Raw genomic sequence first — 15,331 nt, 5'->3', positions numbered from 1 at the left:
ATAAGGCTGATATTTTTAAATGTCATTTGCAATCCCTGTTGCTGCCAACTCACTAGATAGTATTTATAAAGATCTTACTGTATGCCAGGCACATTATTACCTGTAGCTATATGGGGTGAAAACTGAAAACACCCACAGGAATACACTAATTGAAGGGAAAGTTTTCAAAGAATGAAGTCATTTATAATTAATTTAAGGCATCCACATACCAAAAGCAGAACGCATATAAAGAAAATCCCTATTTAAATGGCAATTCTCCAGAAAATTAAGGCCAACCATAAAAATACAATTTTTTACATATAACCGAAGGAGAAGAATCTGAAAGCATGAAATCTCTGATAAGAAAAGTGTGAGGCCCTGGAGATGGAAGATCATCATGTGGTCAATCTGTGACCCACAGCCCAACTTCTTCCTCAACTGCTAGTCTCCTCCTAAAGCAATGAGGCAGGCAGTATGGTACTTAGGACTGCATATCCAACATAAGCTCCAGTCAACCTATTTGAATTCCCCCAGTTATTTCCAGTATGGAAGAAAAAAATTTCCATTAAGAAAAGCACTAAAAATGATTTATTATCAGTCATGAAGTAGAAGGCCATGTAATGACATGGAAAATGTTAAATGGTACATTATAATAGTACAAAACATGAGAGTATGCAGAATAAAAGTTTCTCTTTTTTCTCTACAGTTCTGTCTAAAAGTTATGAGTTGAGTTTGGGCACTGCAGACTTCGGTTGTGGGGAGAGATTGTAGGACACCAGGGGAAACGGTTCAGTGTGAAAGATGATAAAACCTAAACACTGAGGAGGGCATCTAATGAATTTTGTCAGAAAGTATTTGATTGGTGGTAGTAGGTTTGAAGAGAAGTCAAAAGAATTCCATGTGGAAATCAACTTAGCAAAATGAGAGTAGAGAAAGGTCATGTGTGCAAGGAACAATGGCAAGAGACAAAGTGAGTGAACATTCATATCTGTGGTGAAGACTCTCATTGTCAGAGGAAGCAATATGACAAGGAAGACAATAAAAATGAAACCGCTGGTGTTGGATGGCAATTTGGAAGTCATTGGAATGGCCCAACCATTTAAAGCCCTTACTAAACAATACAACTCACTTGAGTTTGATCCCCAGGAAACCTGTGAACAAAAAGAGCAGACTCTCAAAAGTTGACCTCTGACAACTGCACGTGTGCTGTGCTTTTATTCTCTCACACACAACACACACAGTGACACACAATAATAGATAGTTGATAGACATCAGATAGATTATATATGGATGGATAGATAAATGATAGATAGATAGATGATAGATAGATAGATAGATAGATGATAGATAGATAGATAGATGATAGATAGATAGATAGATGATAGATAGATGATAGATAGATAGATGATAGATAGATAGATAGATAGATAGATAGATAGATAGATGATAGATAGATAGATAGATAGATAGATAGATAGATAGATGATAGATAGATAGATAGATAGATGATAGATAGATAGATAGATGATAGATAGATAGATGATAGATAGATAGATAGATAGATAGATAGATAGATAGATGATAGATAGATGATAGATAGATAGATAGATAGATAGATAGATAGATAGATGATAGATAGATAGATAGATAGATGATAGATCGATAGATCGATAGATGATAGATAGATAGATAGAAAATAAACAATTCAAGATAGATGATAGATAGATGATAGATAGATAGATAGATAGATAGATAGATAGAAAATAAACAATTCAAGATAGATGATAGATATATAGATAGATAGATGATAGATAGATAGATAGATAATAAACAATTCAAGATAGATAGATAGATAGATAGATAGATAGATAGATAGATAGATAGATAGAAAATAAACAATTCATTTGAAATATATTAATATTAACTCATGCTTGAGATATCAGGTCTCACTGTATATATATCCTGGAAGGCGTTTCTACAGGGCTCTCTCTCTTCCTCTCTCACTTGCTCTTGCTCTCCCTCTTTTTCTCTCTCTCCAACACCTCCTCATAGGTATAAAATGTATAACACTTTGCACTGTCCATCTCTCGCAGTTCTCCTGGGGTCAGGGTCAGAACAGAGGTGCCTTATCTGCAGAGGAAGAGGTGGGTGTGGGCGTGGAATTCTGCAGGTTCCACTCCATGCTCAGCTCCAGCCCCTTCTGCGGACCAGCTGTTCAGAGCACAGTCAGACCACAGATACACACACATACACACACACACACACATACACACCTTAATCAGTTTGGCATACTGTAACAAAACATTATTTAAAGGCTGGATTAAATGATGGAGGTCAATTTCTCATAGTTCAGTGAGCTGAATGAGACTGAAATGATCACAGACTCAATGTCTGCCTAGGCTACATATGGAGTTAAGCTCCAAACTAAAAAAAAACCTAGCAAGAACTTGTCACAGTAGAAATCTTAATTTTATATGGCTAGGGAAATAGCTCAGTTGTAAGGTGTTTTCTTACCACAGGAAAAACGTAGTTGACGTTTAAGTTCATTGTGATGGAGCATATTAAAGAAAACCATAAAACTAAGAGAAGATATAATCAACCTATAATATCTAACTTCGGGCTGTGGTCAATGATCAGTGAATAAATCCATTGCTTTACAAAGTACAGATTACTGGAGCCCATATAAAAGGCATTGCATGTCAGCATATACCTGTAATCCCGGAGATGGCAAGAGGGTTAAGCAGAGCCCTGGAAGCATGAGAACCAGTAAACCTTCCTATTTGGCTAAGTTCAAAACAAATAAGACAACATGTCTCTAACACAAAATGGAATGTTCATAAATATGGACAATTGTGGTTATTCTCGGAGCTCTACGATACCACAGTGCCTGTGAATATGGAATCACACACAGGAGTACATCAAAGGCACAAGTGCGCACACGCACAGACACACACACACACACACACACACACACACCAAACCCACAACACAGACCTACAGATGCATATCCATACATGAACACATACCTATATAAACTCATACCAACATCCCATTTAAAGGGTCCTCAGGTGATCTCTACTCAGATACTTAATATATGATATACATATGTATTTTCCCCATCAAAAAACCCTTGAATTTAGAAAACCAGGGCTATATTTTATTCATCTTTGATTCCACAATAATTTGGACACAGGAAGTAAATATTCATTTGGGTCTTTTTTTATTTCCTATTATGTGTGAGTGGCTGTTCAATGGATTTTTCATTATCCTGTTTCTCTTTCATGGTCTTTTCTTAAGAGGCTGACAAGATGTTTCCGAGTAAGCTTTGCCAGGTGCCGGCTCGTTCGTGGAGTCACCATGGATACAAGTTCTACTCTTTAATTTAGTGACTCAGGAATCTTAACCATAGCAGTTCATAGAGTGGAGGCCAGATTCTAGACTGTGTTTACAATGACTGGATTCTCCAAAAAGATGTATGCACACATACATGCGTATGGACTGTGAAGATATTTGTTAAGAAGGCTAAAGAGTGATCTAAACTAATAAGAAACAGACATAGTTTATATCAGCATTTAGCATGGTTGATATTTTGGAGAAAGGGGCAAGATTAGAGATGATGGTAGAATGTATAGATGCAGTGTGTTTGAAATCAAACAGACCACAGTTTCATTTTCAACCATGGTTTTTGTTTGTTTTGTTTTTTGAGTTTTTTTTAACTTACTTTTTATTTTTTTTCCAAGACAGGGTTTCCCTGTAGTTTTTCAGCCTGTTCTGGAACTAACACTTGTCTTGTAGACCAGGCTGGCCTCAAACTCACAGAAATCCACCTGCTTCTGCCTCTCTGACTGCTAGGATTAAAAGCATGTGTCATCACCACCCAGCCAGCTACAGTTCTTAAGAGCTTCTTTCTCTATGAATCAGGAATCACTAAGCCTACAAATATGATTATTGTGAAAATTTAGTGATTCACTTTATGAAAAGTCCCTGTGACAGTACTAGTAATATCACCTGAGATGTAATGTGAATATTATTCTCTTTATTTGATCTTTGCTAAATATTACATCCTTTTGTCCTTATTCTCCTCTAGCCAAGCTACATTCCAGAAGAAATAAAGTTTTATCTTCTCCTTTTTCTAGAATCTCCTAAGTAACAGATACTAGGACTCTAGGCTGCAAAGTCAATATTTTCTTCTTCGTTCAAGATCAAATGTAAATAAATGCATGGCCAACAGACTACACACTCTCTACATTTAAGCTATTAAAATATAGAGATGCTGACTTTGACTGGGAACAGCAGGAACAAGTGAGAACTCTTAGACTCTAGAGAGGCAGGCAGAATTTTAGAGTATGTTGTTACAGATGTGTTAACACAAACACCAGGCTCCCTGTGAATCTGCTGTAATAGCCAATTTCATAAACAAGGTGAGTGGGCCACGGTGCCCAGACATCTGGCCAAATTTTATTCCCATATGTTGCTTTGAGGTGTTTCTAGATGCGATGATGGAACAAGCTGACTGAGTATAGAGGGTGCTCCTTGGTGTTAGTAGGCTGCACCCCATAAGTCACAGGCCTTAATGGAATGAATGGGCTGACCATTCTTTGAGTAAGAAGGAAATCTTCTTATCTCACTGGGTTGATCTTGAACCCACATTCTTTCCTATCTTTGAAATTAAATGTAAATATCAACTCTTTCTGAGTTTGCACCTACTAGCCTTCAGATGGTAGTGCTGATCCGGAACTGTCACTTTGCCAACTGCAGATCACAGGGAAATTGTTTATCTCCATGAAAACATGTGTCAGTTCAATCCATAAGACTCCCCTATGTATAGATATGTGTACTTCATATTTGTGTGGAGATAGAGAAATTATAGCCAAATGTTAGACTGATGGATGGATGGATGGATGGATGGATGGATGGATAGATGGATGGGTAGACAGATGAAAGATAGGTATATCTTCACTACTGAACTGATTCAATTTCTCTGATGAACCCTAAATAATACAATCACTTGACTAGGAGAAGACTGAGAGAATAAAACATCTTGGAAAGGACTCCCCGAAGGCACAGCTACCGAGCAGGGCTGTTATAGATTATCTTTAACATTTACCAACTCAGTCAATGCCACTAGGTATATGGATGAGTATGTGATAAAAGTGCATAGGTAGAAGCTTTGGTAAGCCTTTGAACATATTCCAGGGTACCTGGGTAATCAAATTACAGACTTGTTTGTTGCAGGAACAGCTAATGCAGACTGCACTTTTCCCTGACAACCCAGTAATTACTTGATTTTTTTTATATTTGCAGCATTACACTTTTAAGAAAATGTTCAATCCATCTCAAAAGTGCTTATTAAAGACACTGTAAAAGATGAACCATTCATTTTGAAATTCAAGAATTCAGAAGTATGCTCCATGCATCCCCTGTACATCTGCACACATTACTGCCACACACATGCACACACACACGCACTCACACACAGACACACACACACATGCACACACACACATGCACACACACACACACACACTCACACACAGACACACACCCTCACACACATTTGCACCACCAGTAAATGTTTAAGGGAGAATAAGAGCTTTATATTTTGTTTTTATTTTTTTGTTTAATAAAATATTGTGGTCATATTTGATGAAGCTTAGTTTCAATTTTAGTTAGCCAGCTATAGTTAAAATCTGTAGTGTAAGTTTCCAAAACATAAATAAAGATGAATGCTTCCAGTGAATGCTTGGCGTGGTCTTTGGCATTTCAGTTAAAGAAGAGCTACCGTAAATTCCCTTCTGTAGAATATGCTTTATTACTATTGGTTAATAAAGAAGCTGCTTTGGCCTATGGCAGGACAGAATATAGATAAGTGAGAAATCCAAGCAAAAATAAAGGGGAAATGGAGAAGTCTGGGAGATGCCAGCAGCTAACAGAAAAGCAAGGTGAGTCATGAGCCTCGCAGTAAAATAATAAAATAATATATTAGAAATGGGCCAATTTAAAATAAGAGCTACACTAAAGCAACACGGGGAAACCCTGTCTCGAAAAACAAAAACAGAACAAAACAAAAAGCCAGTAAGAGCTCCTTAGCAAGTCTGAGCCATTACCTTGTTTTGATTTGTTTGTTTGGTTTGGTTTTTTGATACAGTGTTTCGGCAAACTTTTACAATTAATTTAAGTCTCTGAGTGTATCTTCAGGAACAGGGAGACAGAAGAGAATCCTCTAGTTAAAACTGGCATAAAACCCAGAGGCTTTTGAATTTCCACAGGGCCTGAGAAAGCTAAGAAAAAGGAAGTTTCTGAAGGCACAGACACAAAGCCACACTCGGCTTCCCAGTCTCACAGTCCCATGCCAACAGCAACGCAGAGGTGTGTTGTTTCCAGGATGGAGCCGGGCACCAGCTGCCATGAGCTAAGCAGCAGGTTTTGCTGACTCAAACAGGACTCGGAACAGAGGCTAATCAACACTGTATAGAGGATTTAGCTGTTGCTCATACAGGCAAAAAAACATTTGTGGGTTGGCTGCAGCTACCTGACAGGAGCATTGCGTGAGGAGGTGAACACACGTTGTTACCTCCACTTTAGAGAGCCTTTAAGACTCCAGAGTTCAGTTAAAGACACCACAAATAGCTAAAGGGGGGCTACAAATCTGAGGGTGAAGGTCTGAGGGGTAAGAAATCTACTCACACCAGGAATCGTCCATCGTATTTTTTAATTCTTCTTTCTTTTCTTTCTCATTCCATCAGTTCTCTCTTGCTCCCTCTTGCTCTTTCTTCTACATCATTCTAGACTGTCCCTCCTTCTACCCATTACAATCATTCAAAGCCCTACCAGGTTCCAGGGCCAGAGTTCTTTTGCACCCTAGACAATCAAATATCGGTTTACACACACACACACACACACACACACACACACACACACACACACAGAGAGAGAGAGAGAGAGAGAGAGAGAGAGAGAGAGAGAGAGAGAGAGAGAGAAACTTGAGAATGGCTAATCCACGTCTGGTGAACTCCATAATGGAGAAAGTAAGTTGAGAAAGGAATTAAATCATCAGGGCCTTCATTGGGAGGAATTTAGTGTGCTACATTATTAGGTGATAGATAAAAGAGCTGAAGGTTATTTTCAGCAAAATTATGAATAGGGCAAGGATTATATTTTAAATAAGCGTGCCACGTCTTTTCTCCCAGTATGCATAGAGGCTGTGAGGTTACTAGGCAACCTAGGGGAAGCTGATGGCTCTTTATCAGATAGCACATACACCAGACACTGTAGTTTCTACGGGCCTAAGTCTCTAGTTAGACTTACTGCTCTAAGCGAAGAACAGACCCAGGCCTCTAAATTATCAGTTATGGGCTATGCTATTATCAGCTGAACAGATCGTGGGGACTGTGGGATAAAACCAGAGCAGCAGCTTCGGCAGGTGGTAATTCTGTCCTTGGGGATCTGTGAATATTTCAGCTGAGATGCTCTATCCTGGTCCTATATGCCTGCTGATAAAGATAATCTCAGGAAGGCAGATCTCTGTGCTTACCTAGGAGAGAGGGACAAGATCTGGCAGTGGGAAACTGTTCTGAACTATGGAATCAATTCCCAAATATGTAACAGAAAGGGAAGTCAGATATAGCAAAAAATCTACAGCAAAGGACAGTCACTATATTCACAAAGCAACAACACAAAAAGCTTTGCCTTTTGGTTCAGCCTTTACCTGATCCCTTGGTTCTGATAAGTCACTCGTGAAAAGATGGCTGAGCAATTATTATATGCTGTTGTGGCTTTTAGCAAAAGCAGAGCAGGCAGAAAACAACAGTCAAAGTGGCTGTTCTGGTACTAGCCATGCCCACTTATCAATTTAAAACAGTGATTAAATAATTATTACAGATTTGCAATAAAGACAGATTCAGACCAAAACAACAACAGCAAACAAACAAACAAACAAAAAAACTCTAAATGGATCACAGTGTATTTAAAATTGTACATAGGCTTGGGTGGGAAAGTAAAAAGTGTTTAGAGACTTATAAGAAGAAATAAGAGTTTTAAAACTAAAGCAAAGTCTTTAAAGAGACAGTAAAAAATATATATAAAAGAAAAAAAAACCCACTTAAGGATGGAAAACCCACAGGAGGTCTGGATCCTGTATAGAATTGTGTTGATTTAAAAGTTTGGATGGCTGGTGGTCAAGAGACCAGTGCTGAGAGACTGAAAAAATAAACCAACGTAAATATTTTAAAAACCCCTTAACTTTAAAACAGAAGTCAAACAATGTATTTGTAAAATGAAACTTAAAAGATGCACTGCTTTGGAAAAGAGGTTTTATTTCCTGTAGAAACAAAAGGCTAAGAACTTATTTCAGGTTAAGATGGACCAGCTTTGATCAATGAAACTTTGATCCTGAAACTTGACAGGTGCTATCTATCAACAACAGTTACCACTGGTCCTCCCAGGACTGAGTCATTGTCTCAAAATTTTCTCAGGAACCCTAAAGATACTTTGCCCCCACACAGCAGGAAGTAATTCGGAGAAAACTATGTCCACATTCCCAAGAGTTTGGGGGCATATGGATGGGCTTAGGTTATTTGGTAGGTGATGGATGTTTGTTTTATTTAGGGGAATGTAAGAATATAGGATAATAAGACAACTATTAATCTCAGATATTTGCACTGACACGGATTTTGGTATGCTGATACAAATTTAAAGTTAATTTTTTTACATTGTATCTAGGTTTCTATTCTTGATTAAAGGATTTTTGTATATAAGGATTTTGATACAAATATCAGGTCAATTTTGTTTTACTTTATATATATTTCTCTCTTGTTTAAAGTATTATACTTATGCAATTCATTTAAAATGTAATGTATAGTTAAAAATACAAATTAATAGTCATTTATAATTGTAAATTGTTAGGTTTTCTAGATATGCAAAGATATACTTCAAATGGATAGGTAATCTTTAAATATTTTAAATACATATAGAATATGGCATTTTAAATGTTTTAATAACTTAGACTTTTCTCAACTTGAGATGTGTTTTCTCTTGGCAGCACCAATTACTTCAAAGAGAATAATGAACATCGAAGAAGCTCCTTATGAAGTTTGCTTTCAATTTGGCAAGAAACTGCTCTTGCCTGGACTGCTTGACAGTATGCTTTATAAATTGGACGTGCAAGCCCCACAGGAAAATAACCCCTAAACTTTGTCAAAACAAAGTAGGTTTGTCCTTTAGGGTTTCTGCTTCACAGTAGAAACTGCAAGACATTTTGCAGGACATTATGGAAAGGAAAATGATGGACTAACTGTCAGTATAGGTGAGACAGTTTCAAATTTCCTGCTTCACTGAGAAGTCTGATAGACACTCTAGAAATATAGGTTGAAGATAGATGCCCCAAGATTACAGAAGAACTTTCGGTGACTGTCCAGACAGTCACATATCCCTGTTATTTCTAGAGTTTTGGAAGTTGCTTCCAATATGCTTCCTGTTTACATAGGTAATATATCATTCTGGCATCTTTGATGGAGTTGAAGACAGGTAGTTAAAGTTTTTCTTAGTTATGACAAAGAAAAATTAGATACAAATCTTTAAACTCACAAAGATAGGATAGAAGACAATTTTTCTTTAACTTTGCCAAATACAAATAGATTAAATATTGTAACTGTATCCTTGCTTGATAACTGCTTTGTTATATGTAATTTACAATTTTAAAGTTAAAACCTTCTGTTTTAATTAGACAGAAGGGTAGAGATAATGTGGGATGCCCTTCTGTATGCAGTGACTATGTTTTATTACCATCGATTAATTAAAAACTACTTTGGCCTATGGCAGGACAGAATATAGCTAGGCGGGAAATCCAAGCAAAGTAAAGGGGGAAAAGAAGGTGGAATCTGTGAGATGCGGGTAAAATAACAAGTCTCAGCCCTTGTGGTAAAATATAAAATAATAGAAATGGGTTAATTAAAAGTAAGAGCTAATTAGTAATAACCCTGAGCCATCAGCCAAAATTTTTAATTAATTTATGCCTCTGAGGGTTTATTCAAAAACTGGCTGTTAAAAGAGAAATCCCAGTTACTAGAAATAGCTTCAAAGGCAGCAACAGATCTGAAAAAAAAAATTGTCAAAATTTTAATGTGTGCACATTGCTGCTAATAATATAGAATATATAAAAGATTGCAATTTCTGATGCAAGCTTACTTCTACTGATTAAACAAAATGAAAAAGCACAATTTAAAACTTACTCTTCCTTTCCCTTTGTGAAAAGCAAATAAATGTCTTCTCTTGTCCTTGCTAATACGCCACTTCCACAAAAGAGTAGAATCATGAGTCTCATGGCTGCTTAAAAATGAAGAGGTATTAAGAATGCTGTTTAGCTCAAAATCAATGAAAGAACTGGATGCCCTTCTGAAATGACTCAAACTAAGAATTCAAAATGCAGACCATGCATAAGTCAGGAATATTTATGTAAATGTGGAAACGAACACAGAGTTGCTATTCTACAAGTGGAGGGGAGAGTGGAATGAAGAAAGAATTTCTCCATGTAGAAAATGAGTCTTGAAGAGATAATTTTTTGAGACTTACTATTAGTTAGTAATAATTTATATGATTTTAAAATAGCTTCCATTGAACTTGGAGTTGTAGAACCCAAAGAGTTTGATTTAGTTTTTCTACTATGGCTCAAATTTTATTATATTAAAAAAAAGTGATACTTGGTGGGTGAGAGCAGAAGGAACTGAATTCCGATCCCCAGCATCTGCGTAGAGAGACAGGAAAGTGGGGATATGCATATCACCTGTGAAACATCTGCACACGCTGTGGGGGAACTGAGACGGGGAATCGTTGAAACTTGCTGGCTGACATAAACTCAGTGAGAGACTCTGTCTCGAGGGAATATACTGCAATGTATTAGGGCAGGATATTTAGTGGTTTCAACCGTCCTCTGTGCATGTAAATGATAATTAGGGTGTTTGGAGTGAAATGGCCCCCATAGGCTCAGAGGGACTGGCACTATTGGGAGCTGTATCTTGTTGGAGTATGTGTGGCCTTGTTATAGGAAGCATATACTCAGAGCAGGCTTTAGTGTTACAGAAAACCCAATCAGACCCAGTGACACTCTGTCTTCCTACTGCCTCTGAGCTACTATCTCCAGCACCATGTCTACTGGTGTGCCACCATGCTTCCCATCATGACAATAAGAGACTAAACCTCTGAATCTGTAAGCCATCTCCAATTAAATTGATTCCTTTATAAGAGTTGCCGTGGTCATAGTGTCTCGTCACAGCAATAGAATATTAAGACAGGCATATGCACCTGCATAACATGTTTAAATCCACACACACACACACGCGCACACACACACACACACACACACACACACACACACACACACCAGTTGTCATGAGCAAGAATGCCAGCATTTAAGTCTGCTTTGGTTGTTTGAGTCTGTGTCAACAAAATATTATCCAGAACTTTGGGGTATCTTTTAAAGACTGACTCCTCTAGTCCAGATAAACACACGCAGTCCACAAGGTCCCTAGCTTAGCTATAAAATCAAAAGGCTAAAATTCTGAGCTTTGTAAGGTTGGATTCAGTAGAGCACATGCTGAGAACTGTGCTTGGAGCAAGGAAACAGTGGGTGGACCTCAGTCCCCTCTCTCTTCCTCTTCTACCTCACAAACTCCCTTTGTATCTAAGCCATCAAAATAAGTGTGAGTTCCACTACCTAACACAGTTGTGTTTTCTCTATATTCCTTTAACATCCATGGATACATTTTTTTAATTTGTTCAAAATACTTACAATAAAATGTTTGATTCAGTCATTTTAGGTGTATAATCCAGTAGATTGTTTGCCAACCATTTTCTGTTTAATCCCAGATATCTCTGATATGACAGATAAGGAGAAAGAAAGTATTTTATAGACTACATAAAGAAAGCTTCTTCTCAATAGATGTATGTTTTAAAATTTGCACATATTACTCATATATTAGCCTCTGAGATGTTTCAAATATTACTAAATTCAGTCCTGAAAAATTAATCTGAAATATTGTAAGTTTACCAAGGCTCAAAAACTTGCTTACAATTTTTTAAAAAAATAATTGTATATGACTTCCCTTCAGAGTATGCTCAACATCACTTTGCTGAATAATACTGAAGAATGAATATATTATTAGACAGCAACATAATATAAAAAGCCAATACTCTCAAGGAGAGTATCTGTGAGTATCTTCTTAATAACCGCAGTTCCAGCTCACCTTGGCTGAGTCATATTCAGAACTTGCCATCATTCTGTGAAGTTCTCTGCTCACCATTTCCTCAATATGAGTGAATCATTTTACTCACTCTCCAAAACGTTTTCCATCATCACTGTCTTTTCCTATTGGCTGCTGTCATTTCTGAATACACTTCTACTCAGCCCCATCATTTTTATTAAAAATAATGTCGGCAACAACAGAGCCTGTATTTTGGACAAGAATTGATACTCACATCAAACCCCCTCCCCCCCGCCCTGAAAAAAGGGAACTGATAATCTAGCCTATCTCCATATTAACTTGAAAGCCATCTACAGCAAAAATAAACTTGACTCATTTCTTTGTATGATTAAACCCATTTCTCAAGAATTAAGCTATAACCCCACCTGTAACCTCAACTATAAATGATTCTGTAGGGTCTTATCCAGGAAAAGACAACAGTGCCTTTGTTTCAAAGAGTCGTTATGACTACCTACCTATGACTACCTTTTTGTGACTACTTTGCAACCATGTCTTTGTTTTAAGAGGTTTTAATTTGTTACATGTATGTTCTGCTTCTGTAAACCCACCTACTTCCCTGTCAAATTCTCTTTTTGGAAAGCCACTACTCCTGAGCTAAAAAATCCCCTTTCTTCCCCATGTCCAATGCTGATCTCATGAACCATACCTTAGGGAGTGATGGCTCATGTCAATTAATAAAAAAGCTTGCTTTACTTAATTTGGCCATGGATTGAGTCAGTGGTCTTTCTCCTCAAATATGTGGGGTCAACAGAGCAGCATATTACAAATTTATAATTGTGAGCGATGCTGTCATCTTTCAAAAAAGACAGGCTTCATGGCTGCCTATCTGTTTTATCTCATTCCCCCCTTCTCTTCAAGAGCGTGTGTGTGTGTGTGTGTGTGTGTGTGTGTGTGTGTGTGTGAATGCTTTGCTAGTTAAACTTGTTTGACGTAATCAGCTTCCTGGAATTCCTGAAATACTTAAACATCTCAACGTTGCTAATTCGTGTTGTTCTCTTTGTCCCTTTTCTTACTGCTTTCTAAATTAGCCAATTAGGTAGATGCTGAACGTTAGCCATTGAATAACAACCAATCTTCCCCTTGTACTTTGGTAAAATACAGAGGCCACCTAGGAATTGCAGGCTGCCACTCACTAGCCTCATCTGGGGCATGTACATTCTTCTTTTACAAAAAGAAACTGCCTTGCCAAGCCCTTGCCACATTGCCGCATTGCCACAAGCCATTGACACTTTGTTCCCGCATTCCTGTAACATTAAGACTTCTTTTTTGCAACGTAAGTGACAAAATTGAGCTTTCAAAGCTATTATGTGGCTGAACTTTATCTTATAGACATTTGGTTTATTCCTTCATTCAGACCCTGTTGAAAAAAATATTTATTTTTCAGTGTGTGTTTTTGTGTGTGTGTTGTGCAGGTGTGCTCCATGTCTCTGGGAAGATTGGAGGACCTTCATTCCTGCCACCTCATGGTATCTAGGGATCGATTTCATCAGGCCCTTGTGACACAGCCTCTACCCACTAAGACATTTGAGCATCAGGTTCTTTATTAAAACTTGTATTATATACAGAAGCTAGGGACTAATAAGAATGAACAAAGTGAATAAATTCTGGTCTCAAGTTTTGTTTACTGTTGAACATGGCTAAGTCACTATCTTGGCAGATCTTGACTGTAAAAGTTCTATTTGAGGATTCAGAAATGTTTTTCTTTCCTTTGAAGAAGTGTCTGTGGGACAGTTTCTTACAGTATTCTTTAAACCGACCATGATATACCATAGTCAGGAATGATAAAGAGAACCAGTCCAAATTCCTTTTTATTAAAAGCTCCAATCATTGACAAGATGATCTAAAATCTGGTTCTTCAAGTTTAGGAATGCATGCTGGTCACCTGTGCCCTGGAATGCTCACTGAGATATGGATTTGGGTCAGCCTGCATCTGATGAATAGTATTTGCCATTGAAATTGTTAGAGCGTAGACTGGAAGTCACGCAGCTCTGTATTTATGATAACTGAATTTCCGCAACAATCACAGTCTGACAGACTCCTTTGTACCAGGAAATAATGACAACAAATTACATTTGTGACAGTCCATTGAGGACCTTCTCTACATTCCTGTCATGAGCCCCATGATGAGGACGTCTGTCATGGTCCAGTCTCGACAGGTTTGTACATTCCAGGGTAGGGGCATGTGTTTGACAGAAACAAAAAGAGACACAGAAGAAATAGACAAAAACACAGGATAGAGTTGGGAGGGCAACCCTGTGAATACTGAATCTGCCTGTGTTTCTTTCTCATGAACATTAAATAACTGAATTCAAAAGGGAGGAAGAAGGCAAGACTTATTTTTACCATGGTAGAAACAAGGAACAAAGTAATTACTATCTTAACACCCAGAACACCAAGTAACCACACCCTAGCTCAAGACATTCTGTTGGTAGCCACATCTTAAGTCAAACCTCCCATCAATAACCTTGAAGAAGCTAGAATATCTTTATAGATTGATTGACTCTTCAAGTTTGAGAGAGAAGGGGTGGAGGGAGGTTGGAGAGAGAGGGAGCCATAACTCCTATATGGCAGGGAGGTTTCCAGGGTGTGGAGTATCACTGAGATGCAGTTTGTGGAAATTTTTGTGAAGCTTTATGAAGCGTGTGAAGAATGATTCATTGCTGATCAGTACAATTACCCCACCATGTGGCCAGGTTCTGTCATGGAACTTTCAGGTTGAGACACTCACTTTGAAGAGACAAGAAGGACATCAGGAAGCAGAACTCCCCTCTGGCACCTCTGACCTCCAGCATGGATGTTCTCAGAACTGCTACATTGGGTTCCTACCACACTTCACAGGCTTCTCTCTCCCATTTTCGTCAAGGTTCTTGAATAGTAGTGGAGAATGTAGGCAGCCTTTTATTTTTCCTGATTTTAGTAGAATTTCTTTGAGTTTCTTTTCATCGGATTTTATGCTTTCTATTGGCTTGCTATAAACTGCCTTTATTACGTTTGGTATGTCCCTGTATCTCTAATCTCTCCAGGACCCTGATCATGAAAGTGTGTTAGTTTGGCAAAGGCCTTTTCTGCATGTAATGAAAAGGTCATGTGCTTTT

Source organism: Microtus oregoni, unplaced genomic scaffold, assembly GCF_018167655.1.
Source record: "Microtus oregoni isolate MIOR12 unplaced genomic scaffold, Mior012 000044F_ref0000062, whole genome shotgun sequence".
Taxonomy (NCBI): Eukaryota; Metazoa; Chordata; class Mammalia; order Rodentia; family Cricetidae; genus Microtus; species Microtus oregoni.
This window is presented reverse-complemented; position numbering follows the sequence as displayed.